Raw genomic sequence first — 22,564 nt, forward strand, 5'->3', positions numbered from 1 at the left:
TCTTAGTAAAAAATTATTTTAAGTAAAATAATTTGTTTTTACATTTTAATATATTAAATATGAAAAAATGTGTAAATTAATTTTAGGTATGTTGTGCCAGCACTAAACTTGTTTTCAGGATATGTTGTTTTTGCTTTGTTTTGTTTTCACATATTTAGAAACACAAGAAAAATTGAAAAGCTAGCAATAGTTTTCATTTATCAATCAATCATAAGAGGTTATCTTGAAAGATCTATGTAAAAAATACTGAAACCAAATTGGAAAAATATCAATTCAGTATTATATATGTATATACATATATACATATATGTATATACATATATATATTTGTATATACATATATATATATGTATATACATATATATATATATACTCATAAACTTATGCTGATTCCATACATATGTGACTTCACCCAGGGATTTATATTTTAATGCAGAAATTAATAGTCTTCTTCCTGCATTAATATATCTACCAATTTCATGAGAAATTTTTGTATCAATTCAAGAATTTAAATGAAATGAAACTAGTCTTGCATAAGTCATATTAATGAGTACCTTTGTAATTAATTAAACTTTGAGTGACAAAGTCACTATAATTATTGTTTATATTTGCCTGTCAGTGTGTCCCTATTGATACAGTAATGAAATCATTTTAGATAACCTTGCCCAAAATAATTAATAATATATTAATAATATATACATATATGGAGAGAAAGCAAATAGTAGTGCACAAAAAATTTAATGAGAAACAAATTAGAATTAGGGCCCTATGAGAATAATGTATCATTCTCATATTTGTGGTTTCAGTACCATAAAGGAATAAGCATTTTTATATATATTAGATAAAGAAAGTGCATTTGGGCGAATATATTTGGTATGTTAGTGCAAGGAAGGAATCCATGTATGTAAGTTTGTTATAGCAAACACATTGTTAGCAGAATTTATATCTTATCTCAGTGGTAACAGAAAGAACTCAGTCTGGGTTGACCTAAGAACTAACATTACAAAATTCTCATATTCCATGGGTAAAAGTTAAAAAATGTTTTCAGGCTTGAAATGTGTGTTTATTATGAGTATGTTTTAGTAGACATGATTTGAATAAAAGCCAAATGAAAAATTTACTATTTAAATAAATAAGTGAATTCATTGGATAATTGTATCTATGTTCATCAAAGGCAAGAGATTTTCTTTTTTCCCTTATCCATATTCCAGATGCAGTATTTACTTTTTTTCTAGGTTTCTTCAGGATTCTAAGTCCAAAGCATCAGGGAAGAACTTAATTACATCAGAAAGAAAATTTTCCCTCTCTTTCATTCTCTATTTGCTTTGCAACCTTCCACAGGAGCCATATTCAGTTAACATAATATAAAACATTTCACTAGGTGGAAGCTTTTTGTCTCATTTGGTTGAAGATAATGTAGATCAATGATCCAATATTCTTAAATAAGAACACTCGAAAAGGTGAGCAAGTCGATTGCTTAATTCTGGTTTTGAAACCTGGCATCATGTTTAGTAAAAGTTAAAAAAAAGATTCAAAGCTTATATACTTAGAGATTAGAGATTCAGAGAGAAATATTTTGAAAGTAGTTCAGTGCATCATGGGTCTTAACATCTAAGTGGGCAGCTTCCATGTGCCTGCTTGGGAATTGACACGTTTCCAAACTTGGAGCACACAGTAGAAAATGGTGGACTCAAATTTAAGTAACCCAAGGACTAAGGATTAGGGCTGGTAACCACTCTATGTAAAGTATAAATCAATGTAAGCTGCTTGTTTGGCATTTCCCAGAACAAAGGATGGAGGAGTGTTGTCCAAGGAACTTCAATCAAAGAGACATCCAGGACCACTTGAGGGAGGCTGGGAGACATCAATAGAAAGAAAGAAGCTAGAAATGTACCATGAGATGCCAAAAGGTTTAAAAATTAATTATAAGCAATTAACAAGTGTGTCTAGAGAAGGATGCATTTGTCCATGCAGTGAGAAATGCAAGTAAGATGTGCAGAACATATTAGAATGGAGGATAGAAATCTAAAGAATTGACACAGGCCACCTTAGAGAGAAGACAAGTTTCCAATCTCATCCATTCCCACAGGTATCCTGATAAGTCACCAGAGCAGGGCCAAAGGAAAATTTTCTGCTGTGTATGTATGCCTCTCCTCCAGCTTTAATCTTCCCATGTCTGGAAGTATTAAGAGAAATTTGGATGTAGAAGAAGGTTTAAGTTGTTTTGCATTTAAGGTTATTGCTGTGTTTTGATACAGTACTGGTTAAACTAAACTGAAATTTCACCTGAGTGATGTTACCAGAGGTTTTATGGATGCCGAAATAAGCAAAAGAACCCTGTGGCATGTCACAGACATTATCTTGGAAGGAAAGAACAAATACCACAGAAAAATTTTACCTTGACAATGTGGGGGGTGGGAAGGGGAGAATAAAGTTGTGTTCTGATTACATCCTTTGTGTGTTGCTTATTCCTCTGCCCTCTTAAGCCCTAAGGCCGAAATTCACTTTTAGCCCTCTTTCCTTGTATGAATCTTAGCATTTTTATGAGTACATACCTTCAATCTTCCTCAAAGTTCAGTATACCAAAAGAGAGAGAGAGAGAGAGAGAGAGAGAGAGAGAGAGAGAGAGAGAGAAAACTTTTAGATAGCTCTGTGTTTCCCATCGATTGGTTTCATTCTGTACCATATTCTATAGAACTTTCACAAAGAATGTGTGGCATGTACAGGAAATGCTTTCGTTGCTTCCAAAGCTTATTTATAGTATCCACATTTAATAATATTTCTCTTATGAATGTAGTTGCTTTCTTAGATGCAGTGACTTCTCTAGAGCACAAGTGCCTTAAAAATGCTTCATTAATTTGGATGACATAACATTTAATTCTTAATTTGAAAGAAGAATATCAAGCTTTCTTGAAAACATAGTCTATATACTATATAAATAATAAAACACTTTTGAAACAGTATTTTTGTTTGAAAAATAATTTGTGTTTATTAGTGCATGAATGGGTAAAAAGCTACTCTGTTCTATTGGGAACCAGAAAAAAAAAACATAAAATGACATGAATTACTATACAAAAGAAGGAAATAAGGCTATTATCTATTACATTCTTATAAAATGTCATTATACTATCTGTTCACTCTTCAGATAATGTATTTTCTTTCTGCTTACAGCAGATGATACCCTAGTAATAAAAGGTATATTTAAGTTGTTTTTCTCTTTTCTTAAAATTCTTTCCAGCTGGGCACAATGGCATACATAGTAGCTACTTAGGTGACTAAAGCAGGAGGATTGCAAATTTAAGGCAATTTAGCAAGCTGAGATCATGTTACAAAATAAAAAATAAAAGGTCTGGGTATGTAGCTCAGTGGTAGAGCACCCCTGAGTTCAATCTCTAGTACAGGATGGGGGTGGGGAAACCACTTTCCATACTGAGAGGTAGTTGATAATATTTAGAGGAGTTTAATTTAGAGTTACTTTAATCATTACTTGCTGTAGTCCTCAAATGGAATTTGTTTTCAGTAATACATTTCTGTTTAAAAGTCTCAACAAATTCTGCTAAGTCCAGCAACTGAAGTAAATAGGCTTTGGAGCATTATAGGTTATTTCCATTCTACTCAAGTCATGTATCTCAACTGGAAGATTAAAAGCGGCCCTCAAACCAGGTAAACATTTTCTGAAATTTTGCTGGAGAAAAATAACTGTTAATTACTGCATAAGAACATCGGCAACTTTGATCTTTGCATCTTTAGTCTCAAAGCAGCTTAGTAGGCTTCCTCTTCTCATATCACTCAGTCCCATTGAGAAGGATAAATTTTCATGGAGGTAAGAGGTTTTCCTGAATAATATTAGATTAATTATATAACTACCAACAAAAGGAAAAAATATTCCCCCAAATAATTTTTCCTATGAAAATTAGTGTTTTTACCCTTTAGAAATATCAAAGAAGGAATAAAACAGAAACAATGAAGTTTTCAGTGTGTTTCTGTGTAGGAGAGTGTGCCTATATATCCACAGAAAATAAAACTTAGAAAATCAAGTTTTACTTGGGTTTCAGTGACATTCCAATATGTATAAATTTGGAGGTAAAGTTATAGATTCATATTATTATTATTATTATTTTTTATTAGTTGCTCATGACAATACAATTATCTTGACATATCATACATTTGATTCAAATTATTTTTATTGTATATTTTTCCTTTGAAGTTATAGGGATTTAATTGGGTATTATAATTGGAAACACCACTAACTATTATTCATTATTTTTGCCTCTTATTGCTTCTGATTTGCTTTGAAAACTGCTAATAAATTGATCCCATCATTGTTCTTCTATATTTTTTGAAATCATTTAAATCTTACTTCTTCCTTCTCTATATGTCAAAGTCTGATTGGCACATAAATATGCACATATACACAAAAATGTATATATAATCTGTAAATATACATATAACCATGAGTTTGCATCTATGTACATATTATATGCACTGCAAGAAAAAGGTATTTGCTACTTCAAAAAATCAAATGCCTGTAGAACCAAAAAGAGACCAGGAGTATAATAATTTTATAATTGATGTCTACTTAATTTGTTTTAGTCAGGTTGCATTTTTTCGTAATAGACATGTTGATGCATACAACCTAAATGTGATAAATAGAAATTTGCTCTATTTCAATGTGTTTGTATCACAGATTATAATAATTTGAGAAAATTAATTTCATCAAATGCAACCATGGAATCATAATCCCTTTGAACTTCAGGTCCATGTTATGAAAATTGTATGTGTAAGTTCCATGGCTACTTTAAAAGCTTCAAATTGACAATATACCACCCAAATGCAGTTGTTACCAAAAACTTCTTTACTATCAACACTGACATAATTGGTGTACTACTTTTAAATTTTAAGATAGTTTTAGGATTTAACAAGTCACTCTGGGATCATTTTACATATGACATTCTATTGCTTGAACTTTAATAATCAGTTATTCATTGCTAAAGTTACTTTAATATTTTCCAAGAAAAATATCAAATGTGTGGTTTAATGAAATTTTATATTTTTTGTCATTTGCCTGAACAGAGAATCTAGTAGAAATTAAATCACAAGAAAATATTTTTTGAAATTGAACAACAAATTTGTTTCAAATAAGAAGGTTGCTTCTGTAGATATGCATTATCTAACATAGAACTTTTCCACTAAATCTGCTTTTGAGAGTATGAATATTGCTTCAATGAAATAAATATAAAATTGCTTGAATAAATATAAAATAATGTTGGCCTATGCAATGCCTCTGTTATTAGTAGACAGGGACATTGCATGAAAAACATTTAAAATACCAATTTATCTATACAACATTGATATGTGAATTGTGTTTGATATTTTTAATTTTTATTTTAAATTTTTGGTATTCTACTTTTTTGAGAGAAGGATTACTGTAAGATTCTTGATTTTAGAGGTTTCTTCCTGTTCACAGTGGACATCTGCATTATTTTCACAGCATTCCTTTAGTTTCAGTACGTTGAAAACTCATCTCAAATTATTTTCTAATTTTCCCGTGGCTCATCTTTGCAAACTATTGGTTAATTTATATTCTTTGCCCCAAATCCTTCACTTGTCTTCCATTGATTTACCGTATTGTGGAAACAATCAATACACATGAACATTGTCTTTCAATAAAAAAGTGGTAGATTTAGAACACAAGAGGAACAAAACTTAATCATTAGATGAAAATGTAGACTCTTAAGGCCAATTTTCTCCCCCCCAAATTAGCCAGGTCAGGGTTCAACCAATTGGCTCCACTGCTAAGTACTGAATAAAGAAAAGCTTGATGATCTGAGAAAACAAAAAATTAGACCCTTAAATCTCACTATGAATAAATAAAAGGTAATGAAATCCAACATACCCCTGTCTCCATGGAAGGAGGGCTCCTCCTGTCTTTCTATTTATCTGCTGGGTAACCTTTGTGGCCATGGTTAGTAATAACCAGGGTCTGTCCATGGGATGTGTCACCACGCACTTCCTTGTAGTCAAGTATTGAACACATAAGTTTTTACTTTTTTAAAAAAATTAATAGTACCTGTTTTTCACACCATTAGGTAATATACACACCACTGTGAAAGCAAGCAGACATGGAATTCTATTTTTAAAATGCATTAATGATAAGAGAAATGAAAATAATCTCAAGGCAGAACAATGACAAACTAGAGTCTATTAGGTGACTACTGCGGTCTAAGAAAGTGGAGGGTGCAGAATCCCATCCTATCCCACAACTGTGAGGGTGGAAGAAAAAGGCTATAGGATTGGCAGTTTGGCAATGTGCATCCAATGGTTAAGCATGCAAAATCCTTTGTCCCAGTGACTCAATTTCCAAGAATTTAGGATGAAGTTAAAAAAGATGGGTTGGAAGTGTTTCTGGAAGTATACCAGGATCAGGATAATCATCATTCGCAGGATGATTATTGTATGTAGGGCACTTGCTAGATGTTTTACTTGACCTAGTTCATTTTTTCAGTGACCCATTAATAATACTATTATCCCCATTTTACCACTGAGAAAACTAGCTTGGGAATTCAAGGTAACCATCTGACTTACAAGGTGCCCAACATTGCATATGAACTCCAGCAGGACACTAAGCTATGTTAGAGATTACTTTACCCAATGGGAAAAATAATCTTTTTAAAATTTTAAATCCTGTGATAGCTATAGGAAATTGTGGGACATTATTCTTTCATTAGATTAAAATCTTCATTCGATATTAGCAAAATTTTTCTTCATTTCACTTGAAAGGGTATAAAATTTTAAGTACATTATCACATTGATCAAGATAAATATTTTTTCTATTACTCATCACATTAGCTAATCATTCTTCTTTTTCAAAAAGTTACCTTTTTTCAGATTTTAAATAACTGGCACACTGTAGCTTGTAATGTTCTTTTAACATTTCTTTAAGATTCCAGTGATATCTATAATAATGAACTCTCAACTTGCTTCTAATGTTTTTATTTCTTCCATTTTTACAATGTTAATTTAATATTTTCTAAAACTACCTTTCAATTTTTTTTAAATTTGTTGTGGTTGGGATGAAACCCAGGAGGCTATACTACTGAGACTCAACCTCAGCCCTTTGTATTTTGAGACAGGATCTTGCTGAATTGCCCAAGTGGCCTACAGAGATGTGATGCATAGCACTTTCATAGTCTTTCAGTTCAAAGTTTTCTCCTTATTGAGTAAAGTAATTTCTAACATAGCTCTTGCTTGGAAACCACCTAAGATTTCAGTTTTTCTTGCAACCCCTGTCACCACCTGTTGCTTCCTGAGAGAATAGAGTGAATCTGGATCAAAGTATAAGAGTGTGCTATTTAAGGCTCAACCTGATTTACAATGAATAGAGAATCACAGGGCTAGGGTAAGAAAGAATGGGGACTCAGAGAGATGATCCCTGCAAGCAAGGCTGTGGTTTCCATGGTATCTGCCGATAACAGTACATGTGTCTGGGAGAATTTAAAGAAACTGAAAAGCCCCATAGAGGAAGAAGTACAGAAATTGAAGACCAGGAGCTATCATGGAAAGCCTGCTCAAGTCACATTTTGAACATTCACCACTCTGAACTAACCAGGTTAGTCACACTGAGTGCTGAAAATGACATTTGACAAGAGGAAAGTGGAAGCTGATGGTGTATGTAAACACTGATACAAATATTTTGGAAAACTGATTAGTATTATCTAATGACCTGGAACTTTCTATTCCCTGGTGTATCTGCAACAAAAAAATGCATATTTGTGTGCATACAGTCATGTGCACAAGAGTATCTCTAATGGTGCTCTGAGTCACAACAAGACTAGAGACATCTCAAATGTTCACCTGCAACAGAATGTGTTACAGTTAGTACATGGAATACTAAATAAATCAGGAAGGGAATTAACTAAGGCTGTGCCTAAAACTGAATTCCAAGGTTGAGCAAAAGACAAAAAAGACTATGCATATAAGATTCTGTTTAGTTAAAATTAACAAACAAGCATCACTAAGCTATAGTGATAGAAATGTTGGGTAGTATTGTATTTGTTGGATAGTGATTGAGGGGGACAAACTGAACAAGAATGATAAAAGTAAAATATTATAATCATTAAATATAAGAACCCAGGGCTGGTATTGTGGCACAGTGGTAGAGTGATTGCCTCACACGTGTGCGAAACAGTGTTTTTGATCCTCACCATCACATGAAAATAAATAAAATAAATTTATTGTGTTCATCTACAACTAAAAAAATATAAAAAAGTATCCAATATTTTTATAAACAAATGAGAAAATAAAGCATGAATAGTTGTGTTGTCCCTTGCAACAGAATACCAATAAATACAGAAGGAAAGTTGGGAGCAGAAAAAAACATATCATCTTGTGGTAAGCAAAGTTATAGTTAGTAGCAGTTGTCTCAGGCAAGAGTCAATGAATGTCAAAAATGAGTGAAACTTTAATGAGAAATAAAGATTTGCATTGCCTTAAATTGTCTTCCCTCAAAAAACATCATAAGAGGAAAAAAAATTCAGTGAAATCTACCAGTCCTCTTCTCATCAAATGGCCAAAATAAAAATTACCATTTAAATCAACATCCTGTGTTTCCTGGTATGACGGGTTGAGAAAAACCAATCACCACGTCTATCGTATTCTGCAAGAATGCATGACTTGAATATAATTATGAGGAAATGAGCAATTCCAAATTGAGAGACACTCTACAAAATAACTGGCCAGGGGGCTGGGATTGTAGCTCAGCCCCCTGGAACACTCTATTAAAATAATAACTGGCCAGCATACTTGCAAAATATCAAAACCATAAAGATAAAGACAGACCAAAGAAAATTTCCGATGAAAAAATGCCTTCAGGAATAGAAGTTCAGTGCATCAGACATAGGAGAATGAAGGGAAGGGAGGTAAAATAGTAATGGAAATACAGTGGAAAGAGTTTGACATAACTTTAATATATACATATATGGATACACCAGGGTGCATCTCACGATTATAAACATCCACAAAACTGGGATTCTAATTAAAGTAAAATATATTTTATATTTGCATAAAGATATCAAAACAGATTCTACTGTCATGTAAAACTAAAGTGAATAAAAATAAAAAACAGTTTTAAAAGTGTCATTTGGAATAAATCATATTTTATAAGCTGATGAGATTGATGTTTTTTGTCTTACAACTAAAATTCTAGAATGTGAGCTATAAAATGTGTTTATAGGTATTTATGCATGTTACATAGGCAAACTTGGTGTGTGTCATTTCTTCCTTCCTTTAAGGAATTCTATTCAAATCAGCTTACAGATTAATGAATAGTAACATAAAATAAAACTGTCAAGATTAATTAACCTAAATACATTTTGAGCTTAAATGACTTAAATTAACATTTAATAAATAAGCTGGAAGAAACCAAACCACCTTCAGAAGAACTAAGAAAACCAGCTGAGAGGTCCCAGCACCTGACCATAGCATCACAGAATGCACTGGAGAGATGGAAGGACAGCTGTGCATCACCCACATCACCTCTCCCCAACCCTGGGCAGCACAGCAAAGATGCTGTCTGATGAGAGAAAGAGGGAAGCAAGCACTGGCCTTTTCCCTGGGCCAGGCCTGCTGAAAAGCTTTTGTGAGACAACCTATGGGAACCTGGAGGCAGGGGAAATATTTGTAAATTATCTGATAAAATCTTTATAACCCAAATATACAAGGAACTCGAAAACCTAAATAAGAAACCTGATGAAAGAATGAACAAAAGACCAGAATAGACACATCTCAAAAGAAGACATACAAAAGGCATCACACATGTGGAAAAAATGATCAACATTACTAATCATCAGGGAATGCAGGTCAAAGTCACATGAGGTACCACCTAACCCAAGTAAGAATGGCCATGATCAAATTTGTGAAGTAGGGCACCCTTGCACACTGCTAGTGGGAATGTCAACTTCTCCAGCCTACCATAGGAGACAGAGGGGAAGTTCCGGAGAACTAAAAGCAGGTCTGCCCTATGATCCAATGACCCCACTCTGGGTATATACGTAAAGGAAACGAAATCAGTTCATAAAAAAAGTAGCTCTCCTCCTGTGTTTAGTGCAGCACCTTTCACAAAAGGCAAGATGTGGCATCAACCTACAAGTCCAAGAGATGAATGTAGAAAAATGTGGTATACACACAATTAATGATACTCAGTATAAAAAGAAGGAAATCTCGTCATTTCTGATATCGGGTGAACATGGAGGACAGTGCATTAAGTGAAATAAGTCAGGCACACAAAGAAAACCACCATATAAACCTCACTCATGTGTGTAACCTAAAAACATTAATCTCAAAAGTGTAAAGTCAGAAAGTGTTTACCACAGGTGGCCTGGTTAGAAAGAATGAGGAGCCTGTTGGGGTATTAGTCAGATGTCACATAATTACAGTTAGGCAGGAGAAATAAGTTCCAGAATCTAATGTTTAACACTGCAAGTACAGATAATGGTGGATATTACATTGTTTAAAAAATGTGGATATTAAGAGTGGATATTAAGTGTTCACCACAAACACAACTATTTAGGTAATAAATGCTAATTAGCTAGATTTAACCATTCCACAATGGATATATACTTTTAGACATGTTGTATCCAATAAATATATATTTCTATATTAACTTACCTTTTTATCTAAAGAGCTAAGGTATTTTATTTTTAAATGAATATGGCTCAGAAAAGGTGTTTCTTAGTGTAGCATCCCAGGATTTCCTGTAGCACTTAAAACAAGAAAATCTAGGCTCCATGTTAAAAAAAAAAACAAAAACACGCTTGCTTCGTGATTAAGAAAGCCTCCCTAGCCAAAGATTATCCTAGGAGCAAGAGGAGGATGCAAGATGAATTAAGGACAAGAATTCAAGGAAGGGAGTAAGATGGGATCTTTCTGTAGACATTCAAACGACAAGTAATGACAACTTGGTCTAAGACAATGGATGGAAGGAAAGATGAGGAATTCCATTGACCAAGGGGAAGGAATCAAGTTAGAAGAAATAGAACACGTACTTAGATTATGACTGGGGATGAAAATTATGATTACTATAACCCATATTACATTACATTTCTATATCCTTTCTCTTTTAAAAATAATATCCAGTTCTCAAGTCTGAGAACATTAGCATAAGATGGTGATATTAAGGAATAGCTAAACCCTGACAGTGTGTATTTAACTAACTATAAAGGTACATTGGCATTTGTTGGCTAGTTTAGGGAAACGTGGGCAGCATATTGAATTTTAAAGTACTTGTAAATGCAGATTTAGAACTAAAGACAGAAGACACACTAAGTAGTCACCATCTGTGTATGTCATGTGATACACTTCTATAACACGATTATATGTAAGCTAGGGTTTTCATTTACTTTGTACCTAGAAAATAAGTGTATCATCTATTCTCAAGAGGCAAAGAACAGTGAAACACAATATAACACTTCATGCATGAATCAAATGCAAAATGAGCTATGATACAAACACTAATATGTGCATTTTAATTATTTTTAAAAGTAATCTGTAGATCAGGTTTCCCTTCTAATGAGCTTAGGTGTCACCATTCATATTTAAGAAGTAAAAAGCTAAATAGACCAACTGAAAAAAAAAAAATGATCATTCTGGGGTCTCTAAGACAGGTAAACACCCAGAGCAAATGGCTGCCACCAAGAAAAAAAACAGGTAGCACAGGAATCAGGGCTTACATGAGCACCTCCGAGCATGCAGCCAAGGAAAAGAAAACAGACACCTAAATGTAATTGACAATTTATTGAAATTGCTGAAGGCTCTGTGCAGACATCTGTGGGAAATTAAAAACAAAATATATATGCAGGCTCAGGTAGGACCTCATAATTTTGAAACATTGAGTTCTAGATCAACCAGGTTTTCATAAAAATACCAGAGAAAAACTCCTTTATGCCTCCAGAAAGAGAGAGAAAGAAGCATCCTTCTGAAATATTCTATAGCACTCTTCTTCCCAGCAAGGCTGGCCTGCAGGAGAAACCAGTTATCAGAGCCTGATCTGTGGGGAATTAGCAGCTAACCTGCATAAGGTAAGGGAAATAGCAACTCTAGCACACTCTAGCCATTCAGTCCTACCTATCCAAAGGGAAGAGAAAAGAACTTAAGCACCTGTGAAATTCACAGTCCACAGGCACAACCTACCCAGAGAATGAGACCTAATTATAAGAGTCTAGTTTCCCTTTCCCTTGCTACCACATGACCACTTACAGCACACTCTTTGACACAGCACATCATATCCAGCCATCAAGGAAAAATTACAGCCATACCAAAAGGCAAAAACACAATCAGAAGAGACAGACTAAATATCAGACAAAACAATGGAGGGTGCCAGAACTCTCAGAAACATAGCTCAACTGTCACTCATAACCAAAAAGATTGAGTAAAGAAAACTGAATTTTTAAAAATCAGTGGTGTCCTCACTTATCAACTCCTTTAACATTTTACTCAAAGTAAAAATTACTCATGTAATAACACAAGAAATTCAAACCCATAAACTTGTCTTTGTTTGCAGATGACATCTGTGAAAATAATTGGCATTAATAACTTCCTAGAATGAATAAGATTTTACAGTAAGATTTCAATATAGAAGGTTAATACATAAGAGCAAAATGCTTTTCTTTTTATTCTATCAATTAACAAAAGTAGAATTTGAAATTAAAAACTGAAATACTAAAAATAAAATACTAAGGTGTAAATCTTATAAAATGTGTACAAGGCTTATCCAAGGGAAACTAAAATTCCAATGAATCAAAAAATAAAGAAATGGAGCACTATTCCATGTTCCTGGATAGAAAGATTCATTATGGTCAAGATGTCAGTCAGTTCTTTCCCACTTAATTTATACAGTCAATGCAATGCTAATCAAAATCAGTGAATTATTTTGTGAATAGTGGCAAAATAATTTTTCCAAGTTACAAGGAGAAGCAAAACCTCCACTATGACCAATACAATATATTTTTTTCTCTTTCCACATTTTATATTGGTACATTACATCTAAATAATACAATATTGAAAAAGAACAAATATGGAGGAAAGAACTATCCAATATCAAGACTTAATAGAAAACTACAATGGTTTTGGGAAAAACATGCATAAATTGGTAAATGGAGAAGACTTTTAGCCAGAATTAGACTTACATCAATAATTGGGCAGAGGAAAAAGGCAATGCAATAAAGATAATCTTTTCAACAGATGATCCTAGAATAACTAGACATCCACATGCCAGAAGAAAGATAAATGCAGACACAAAACTCATACCCTTCACCCAACTACTGTGAAAATAAATCACAGACCTAAATGTACAACACAAAAATTAAGAACTCCTAGAGTTTTATAGGAGAATATTTCAATGATCTTGATTAATTATGACAAGGACTTGATATAACATCAAAGGCAAAATCCATGAAAAAATAAATAGGTTAGTAGGGCTTCATTAAAACTAATGTGTCCTCTGTGAAGGACACTGCCAAGAGATAAGAAAGAAGACAAGACACAGACTAAAACAAAATATTTGCAAAAGACATCTAATAAATGGCTGTTATCCCAAATATAACAAAAACTCTTACAATTCATCAATAAGAAAAGAAGTTGACTTTAAAATGGGCCAAACATACAAGCACCTTGCCAAGGAAGATATATATGAAAAGATATAACAAGTAAGCATGTAAAAAGATGTTCCATATCATATGAGAAAATGCAAATTAAAACAAGATGTCACTCTATATCTATTAGAATGCCCTGAACCCTGAGCACCTGTAACTCCAAATACCAGTGAGAACTTAGAGCAGCAAGAACTCTGATCATTCCCAAGTGGAATGCAAATAGTACAGCCACTTTTGAATATAGTTTGGGGATTTGTTAATAACTAACATATTTTTATAAAATGATCCAACAATCATGTTCCTTGCTATCTACTAAAAAGTGTTAAACACTTGTGTCCATCCAATCAAAAACTGGCACAAGAATATTTAGAGCAGCTTTATGCATAACTGTCAAAAATTGGGAGCAATCAAAGTGTCCTTCAGTAAGGGAATGGAAAAATAAACTACATCTAGACAACATATATCATTTAGCATTAAAAAGATGTGACCTATCAATCCAGAGAAATAATAGAACTTTAAATGCATATTACTACCTGAAAAAAGCCAATCTGAAAAGTCTACCTACTACATGCTTCAACTGTATGACATTCTGGAAAAGGAAAAAATATCAAGATAGTAAAAAAAAAAAAAAAGAACAAAAATTAGTTGAAACTACTCTTCTTGATATTATGATGGTGGATATATGTCACATACACATATGTGTATGAATGTACAACAAGAATGTACCCCAGTGTAAATTGCAGATTTTGAGTGACTGCAATGGATTTGGGGGGATTGGGGTACCAGAGATTGAACACAGGGACACTTGAACACTCAGCCACACCCCCAGCCCTATTTTGTATTTTATTTAGAGACAGAATCTCACTGAGTTGCTTAGTGCCTCACTATTGCTAAGGATGGTTTGAACACAGAATCCTCAGCCTCCCGAGCCACTGTGATTACAAGCATACTCCACCACCATGTCTGGTGATTGCAATCTATTAATGTACATTCATCAATTAGAATAAATGCACTACTTTGGTGAAAGATATTGATAATGGGGGAGTACACAGAAAGTCTCAGTATCTTCTTCATTTTTCTGTGAACCCAAAATGCCCATAGAAAAATTAAATTTCCTTTAAAAATAAGTTCAATTTTTGGAAACATTATTGGAGCCTTGTTTTGTGTTGTTGTTCTTGCTGCTGTTTGTTTTGTTTTGTTTTGGTACTAGGGATTGAACCAAGTGGCATTCAACCCTTGATCCACATCCCTAGCCCTTTTTATATTTTATTTAGAGACAGTGTCTTTCTAAGTTGCTCAAAGCCTTGCTAAGTTTCTCACACTAGCTTTGAACTTGTGATGCTTCTGCCTCAGCTTCCTGAGCAACATAGGATTACATGCTTGTGCTACTGTGCCCAGTGGGATCTAGCTCTTAATATTCCCCACCTAGAACTGAAGACTATCATTCTAAGTGAAATAAGCCAATCCCAACACACCAAAGGCCAAATGTTCTCTCTGATTTGTGGATGCTAGCCCAAAACAAGAGATGTTGGGTAGGGGAATAATAGAAATCCATTATATTCAACAAAGGGAAACTAAGGGAGGGAGGAGGGGAATAGGAAAGACAGTAGAATTAGTCAGTCATAACTTTGCTAGCCTTATATATGTATACACAATCAGGGTAACTCCAGATCATGTCAATCACAAGAGTGGGATCCTGGATAGAATAAGTGATATATTCTCTCTCTCTCTCTCTCTCTCTCTCTCTCCATATATATATATATATTTTTTTTTGCTAAGTATATAATAAGTGATATTCTCTCTCTATATATATAATATATATGTTATATGCTAAGTGTATATAATGTATATAATATATACTGAGTGTATATAATATATGCTAAAGTACATTATCCTGTCATATAGAACTGAACAAATTTAAAAAGTATTCCCCACCCATTCACACCAAATTTCTAATTCCCATGCCTTCTTCAACATTTATCCTAACAGCCACAAACCATTTCATAAAAACCTGTTCTGGTGTTTGCTGACTGGCAGAAATTAACCTTTACTTCCAGGGTTTCAGAGTTTTCATAAAATGATTCCTACATGTTGATATGCCAGGGACTCTACTTTCAGATTGTTAACAACTGATTTTAAATTGGAAATAATTGATTATTTATGGATTTTTAAATTGGAAATTTAAAATTGCCACTGTACTTACATAATTGCTTTTCCCATAGTCATAACTCACTATTTCAACACAGCTCCTAGTACAAAGAAATATCCCATCATTTAGTGACATCACTCTAAGTAAGGATGTAATTGTTGATCCTCTTAAACAATCTGCTAGTGGATAAGCCTCAAACTGAAAAAGAATCACAAAACATAAATTACTGCTTTTTCAACATCAACATTATCCAAGGGCATTTCCATTGTATATTGGTGCTATTTTCTACTGAAATCTCATAATTCTAGTCTTAACAATGAGTTGATTGGAACTTGGATTCTATCTTGGGTGATATGAAGTTTAGTTGAGAGTTCATTAGACTGAGATGATTCCAGGGATTCAGCTTCCTCCACAGGTACATGGAGAATTAATGTAAAAATGTTACACAAAAACTAGGAACCAGTTTAAGTTTTTAGTAAAATGAAACTAGGAAATTTATCAGTTTACAGAAACTGCTAACCAACATCTATGTAGGGTCTTTTGACTCTAGTCAAATATATTTTTTTTCATTGTACTTCTACATCAGCCTATGGAAGCTCACTGCCCACACTGCTGCCATGAAACTCTGAACATCTTCTGGTTCTGAGTGCTTCCCAATTCATTAATCCTTCTTTGCTCTAATACTGTTAAAACTTTAGTCTTTTCTTTTAACATAGGTTCCTCTGCATCATTTTGATTCTATGTATCTGGTCCTTAAGAATAGACATGGGAGATAAGTCTTCCAACTGCCATGAGAAAATGTCTACAATGTTAGATAAAGAGATGACAGAGCTCACTATAGCAAAGTGCTCTACATACATTCTGATTCAGTGTTTGCCTGTTGTCTCACAGAAAGAACAGGGATACTGAAAAGAGCAACAGTCATAGCTATAAACATGACTGCATGGGTTTCTTTGTGCATTAGTCTTTATTTGACCCCACAATGACATGAATATCTTCAAAATCCATCTTACTGATTTGTAATGTTGGAAGAGTCTTACTTCTTTCAAAGTTCTTCCTAAGAAAATCTAGGTCAAGCCTAAAACATCAGTGTTTAAGTTCTCTTTGTGCATTTTGGGTTCTGAAAATTAAAACATTCCTATTGTGATCAAACCAAGGAAAATAATCAATGATAATTAGGTATTTGCAAAACAGGATTATTTTCCTTGAATAAATTACTGCCTGTCCTCAATGCTGAAATACTGAAATTCAGCAGTGGAGGTGTTTCTGTTCATGATGGGAGTAGCTAGCTGAGGAAGGATGCTTTGTGTTCACTGCTGGGAGTTTACAGTATGTTACTAACTGAGGAAGGATGTTCTCCCTCATTACAGGGATTTCAGCTAGCAGCTCAGCAAGAGGGTCTAGAAAGAATTACCTCCCCTCCTGGCCCTATCATTGTATAATATGCAACTAGTCCATAATAGGAAAAAAATCATGATCTTTATTGTTGAGCTCTTAGAAATAGGAAAACATCATGACTTGGATACCGTTATCCAGCCTTCCCTCTGCAGAACACCTGCCCATCTGGAAACACCCATGAATCACTAACATAAGCCCCCTGAGATCAGCTTCCTAAGAGGTAGGGCTTTGGATACAGAATCCCACTTTCTTCTCACTGAGCAACTTTATAAATACAGTCACTTTCTTTGCCTCAACTACTTAGCTGTCAACTTAACTGGCCAGTTGTGGGGCAAGCAGCTTGATCTTAAGCCTGGTAACAATATACACTCCGAAATAATCTTGTCCCTGGATTTACATTTGTACAGGCAATTCAGAGCATCTCTCTTTCATTATTCCTGTATTTCCTAACATTACAGAATCAGAAAACCTGGAATTGCTCACTCTCCTCCCCAAAAGAATACCATTTTCTCAGCCAGGTGCAGGGGCACATGCCTGTAACCCCAGCAGCGAGAGAGGCTGAGGCAGGAGGATCACACGTTCAAAGCCAGCCTCAGCAATAGCAAAGGGCTTAACAACTCAATGATACCCTGTCTCTAACTAAAATACAAAGTACAGCTGGGAATGTGGCTCAGTGGTTGAGTGCTCCAGAGTTCAACACTGGTACAAAACAACAACAACAACAACAACAACAAAACATTTTCTCCACATTAGCCATAGCCATTTTTTAATAGAAGAATCTAAGATGCTAAAGGATACACACAGACCTCAACCTCTGTGCACACACCATGCAGACACAAGCACAGTCAGAAAACTAGTACTTACTACAGTCTTGACTTGACAAACTCCTTCAGTACTGTCATCCTTCTCATGGGACTCAGTCTCATATCTTTAGACAGGACCTCATCATTCTACAGTCTTTATGCATTGCATGTATTAGACCATTTTGTAAAAAGTTAAAAATATGGCTACACAAGAATAAATTTATATTAGAGAAAACTATGGTAGTGGGGGTGGGGGAGTCCCACCCAACCAATTTAGGTGTTGCAATTCTGGGTCATAGACTTCTGCAAAAACACTATTTCTAAATCATGACTAAATAGTGACTTATTCTTTTTGATATTAATGTTCAGAGACTGAACTGGGAAGAGGCTCTATCACTGAGCTACTTCCTTGCCCTTTTTTTTTAGGCAGGGCTTCACTAAGGTGCCTCAACTGGCTTCAAATTTGTCATCCTCTTGCCTTGGCATTTGTAGCTGTGATTATAGATGCACATCATGACAACAGCTAAATCTAACTTTTAAAGACAGGGTTGTCTTCTACAGAGACTACATCAGTCACCATTACCTGTCAGGTAGCACAGCTCAGCAAGATGTACAAAGGCTATGACACTTTTTCCATCTGCCTTTGCTGACCAAGAGACCATCATTGTGGTTCCTGTTGGCATACATGGCCCACATGGCATACATCCAACAAAGCATTACACTAAAGTGACTATTCTCTTTTCTACCCTTGTATGCAGCGATGGCTGAGAGACACTTAAGAGTATACAGTGCTCACTGAGCTTGCTTTGAAAATTCCTAAAGCATTCTGAGAACTTTTAAGATCACTTGCACTAATGGGGCAGGGCAAACCCTGATCCCTTTTTAAAATTTCAGTTACAGATCTACACCCAACATTTCTTCTCAGTCTTTCCCCCTAAGCTCATAGTTCCTGTTTCCAGGAGGAAAAGACATTTTTAAAACAAGATGTCAGAAACACCTTCCTACACTTATGCTGCAATTCTCAAATGGCAAAGTGCCTTTCCTCCCAACAAAAAATAGTGATTTTGCTAGAGCCTTCCATAGCGCTCATCAAAAAGAGCTTGCAAATGATAATCTGTCACAAGGATTCTGGCACCAGATGTTTCTTAAGCACCTGGGAAGTTCAAGAGTTCTCACACCTCAAAGAAGACAACTTCAAATCTGGCATTTGTGACTATTCTTCTTAAGCTAGCCTCCTAGTTTCAATTCTTAAGATACTGATGCAGGTATAGATGTCTTTTCCTTAAAGAGTTTTGTAATTATTTAGAAAAACCCCTGGTGTGTGTCCCTGTGTCCCTGTCCTAGAACTTTCTCATGGTATGGAGTTCAATGATTCTGTAGTTTGCAACTCCATCAGAGCCTTCATATCTCCAGCCCACTCAAGCCAGCTTTTTCCAGGCTCCCCATCCCAGATGATGATGGATGCCATCATCCACCCATTTCCTCTCCTTTTTTCTGGCACCCAAAAGATCCACACCATCAACAAGTCCTGCCCATTCCTATTCACCTCTCCAAGCCAGGACACCACCATTTACATGAGTCACATTACCAACTTCCTCACTGGGTGCCTTACCTCCATTTTTATGTAGACACTGCCCACACTTTGTACATATTGATAAAATAGTATTTTAAAACAGATCTCTTGAGCTGGGGATGTGGCTCAGTGGTAGAGTGCTTTCTTAGCATGCTCAAGGACCCAGGTTCAATCCCAGGGCCACAACAAAATTAAACAAAACAAAACAACAACCCCCCAAAACAAACAAACAAAAAACAGATCACTTGATTCATCTACATAACACTACATGATCTCAGCAAAGTCCAATTTGTCCCAGGGAACAAAGTTCTATACAAGGTGTTCCCTAGCTCACTCTCCAATAAGGGTGCAGCCCCTGCCTGCTCCTACACCTCCTGCCCTGTATCCATCTTACTTCTCTAGAGAACACACCAGCTGTTTGAGATATGGTCACAATAGGCCCATCCTGAAAAGTGTGTTTGTGCCTCCGTCATCCCCTTCATTCTCCTCGCCCTGATCTGCACACAGCTCACTTGTGACATGCATATTTCAGCTTCTCAGAAGTTTTCCATGACACACAATCTAAAGAGCCATGAGAGAGTCTCCATAACCTGAAATACTATCAAAATAGATTCATCCTATCTGCCTGCTGTGAGAACCCAAGTTCCTCAATCAAGAGACTCAACTGTCCTAGCATGCACAGCCAAGATGCAACTGAGGCACTAACTGCTTTATTGGAGAAAATACAGAGACATTGAAGTTGGCCCACATGCCAGGGTAACATTGATACTGGGCCATTCCCTTGGATGCCCATTAGAGTGCAGTGTATTTCCAATGGCTGCACATGGCTATACTTTGGGTTCTTATAAACGAATAGAGGTCTTTTCCTTATCATTTATCTGCAACTGGTTTCTAGTTGCTCCAAGTGTCTAGCTTTCTTTAAGTGATCATTCTTTCATTTGTCAAAACTAGAAAGTCAACCATGTCAACTGGCGCTTCCTGGTTTACTAAGTTAAGTTTACTTATTTCTTTGTGCACACTCAAATTTGAGATTGGGGAACCCATGAATTGTAAGGCTTAGCAGATAACTGACATCACATCAAATGTAATTAATCATTTTTACTCTTTTTGCACCAAGTACTACAGAGCTAAGACTTCTAGACAAGTACATTTTTCTATCTGAAGACTGACTGTCGCGACCCCTCGCCGGCAAGGGAAAACACGACACAGGATTCTTCTTTCAGCAGTTTATTCAGGCCTTGATTCATGTATCATCTTCTAGCGACCCCCCGCCGAGCGCCCAAGCACAGCCTAATAAAGCCTCCCGCATACCAATCCCAAGCTGCCACGTGGATCTCTCTCATAGGGTGGTAAGGGATTGCGCGCCAACTCTCCAAAAAAGGAGTTGTTTATCACAGGCCACAGTGGAAGCCGGCGCCATCTTCTAATGGCGGCCACGGTCTATAAGAATGGCTTACCACAACTGACCATATTTTATTTTTATCCGACAGTCCGTCTACATGTTGAAAACTATTCTAGCCACTTCTAATGCTGACCCAGTGTCCCAGCTAGAACTGTCTAATGATGCCACATTGCCCCCTACACAGGCACTTTAACACATGGATAATGGATGAAGCTGTCCTAGTCCCCAAAGGAAACTATGTTAATACTGTTTATCTAAGGTTTCTAAATAAGAATTCAGAGAATTTGATTCTATTAAGGTTAAAAGTTCTAAGATTCAAATATATTTTATAAATAAAATTTCCTACCTGCTGATAGAAGTCCACAATGCTGGTTTAGCTGCCATCTGTTTTTTTAAATGTATCTCTGGGAGTCTGATCCCAATTGACAGAATACACCCTGTAGGTTCTGTTGTTGTATCTGTGGTGTAATCCCAAAATAAGAGGGTATTCCTGACTTAGTCATTGCATACAAAAGTATTTTTAATCCTCCAAGTAATTGGAGGATATATTAATACTCAATTCACATACTGTACAACTCACCCATTTAAGGGGATTAGCCAATGGCTTTCAGTGTATCTGCAGAGTTGTAGAATCAACAATCTTAGTATATTTCTACCTCTCCAGAAAGAGCATCAGAACCACAAGCAACCACTCATTTCTACCCCAGCCTTCTAACCCTAAGTCAGCTAGAAATCAACGTCCTACCTCCTAAGAGTTGCCTTCTCAAGTATCATGTGAATTGAATTATACATGTAATCTTTCATGACTTTTACTTAGCTTTATGTTTTCAAGGTTAATTTGGGCTGTAGCAAGTGTTGGTAACTGATTTCTTTCTATTACCAAATAATGTCCTATTGTAACCAGAAGCAATGCCCCATGTGTATAATCCCAGAGACTAGAAAGACTGAGTTAGGAGGATGGCAAGTTCCAGGCCAGCCTGAGCAACTTAGCAAGACCCTGTCACAAAAACAAACAAACAAACAAACAAAAACAAAGGGCTGGGACTTTAGCTCAGTGGTAGAGCACTGCCTAGCATGAGTGAGGCCCTGGGTTCCGTATCTAATATCAAAATCTTATATACATACAATACATATGTATACACACAAATACATACATATTTTCTGTTGGATGGATATATCACATTTGTTTATCTGTATACCAGTTGATAGACCTTAGGGTTATTTATACTTTTGGTAATTACGAATAATGTTATGGACATTCAAGTACCAATTTGGGGAGACAAAAATTTTCATTACTTGGGGTGGGGCTGTGGCTCAGTGGTAGAGAGCTTGCCTAGCATGTGTAAGGCACTCGGATTGATTCTCAGCAAAGCACATAAATAAATAAAATAAAGGTCTCTCAACTAATAAAAATATTTAAAATTTTTTTTAAAGTTTTCTGTTCTTTTAGGTATATAACTAGGAGTGAAATTTCTGGGTCATATGTTGTGCTATCTTTAGTCTGACATTTCCTCAAATAATATTTTTCAAAGAAACTACATTATTTTACATTTCTACTGCAATGTAGGAAGGTTGGTTCTACATTTCCCAAAT

Source organism: Marmota monax, unplaced genomic scaffold, assembly GCF_021218885.2.
Source record: "Marmota monax isolate L192 unplaced genomic scaffold, Marmota_monax_Labrador192_F-V1.1 WCK01_AAM20220418_F8-fsc00219, whole genome shotgun sequence".
Taxonomy (NCBI): Eukaryota; Metazoa; Chordata; class Mammalia; order Rodentia; family Sciuridae; genus Marmota; species Marmota monax.